The sequence below is a fragment of the Colletes latitarsis genome, unplaced genomic scaffold (assembly GCF_051014445.1).
Source record: "Colletes latitarsis isolate SP2378_abdomen unplaced genomic scaffold, iyColLati1 scaffold0083, whole genome shotgun sequence".
NCBI classification, from domain to species: Eukaryota; Metazoa; Arthropoda; class Insecta; order Hymenoptera; family Colletidae; genus Colletes; species Colletes latitarsis.
The window spans coordinates 56297-57041 of NW_027488433.1; positions in this window are offsets into that span (position 1 = coordinate 56297).

Sequence of the window (745 nt, forward strand, 5' to 3'; positions counted from 1 at the left end):
GGGCGAAAACGAGCGTTACCGTGCTCGTTTTCGAGTTATTGACGAAAAACAGCCTGGAGCGATCGGTCCGGCGGTCGACGCGCGAAAGTTTCTAAGTCCGCTCTGCTCCGAAACACCGCTCCGGCGTCAAAAATCGTCGTAGGACAAAAAATAGACACGCTATCTTGCAGGAAAAAATCCGGGGAACACGATGGCGTCGTCAAAAGTGCAGGTCGTCGAGCTCGTTTTCGAGAAAAAAAAAAAAAAATTCTCAAAATTCGACAAAAAAATAAAACGATCAGTGGACCGTGTAGAGAATATAAAACTGCATAAGAATCGTATAGACGAAAATTGGCGTTCACGTGCTCGTTTTTGTGGAAAAAATTAAAAAAGCTCTCAAACTTCGAGATAAAAAAAAAAAAAACCGTCTACCAGGTAGCCAACGGTAAACGGTACAAGTATCGTACGGGCGAAAACGAGCGTTACCGTGCTCGTTTTCGAGTTATTGACGAAAAACAGCCTGGAGCGATCGGTCCGGCGGTCGACGCGCGAAAGTTTCTAAGTCCGCTCTGCTCCGAATCATCGCTCCGGCGTCAAAAATCGTCGTAGGACAAAAAATCGCCACCCTATCTTGCAGGAAAAAATCCGGGGAACACGATGGCGTCGTCAAAAGTGCAGGTCGTCGAGCTCGTTTTCGAGAAAAAAAAAAAAAAATTCTCAAAATTCGACAAAAAAATAAAACGATCAGTGGACCGTGTAGAGAATA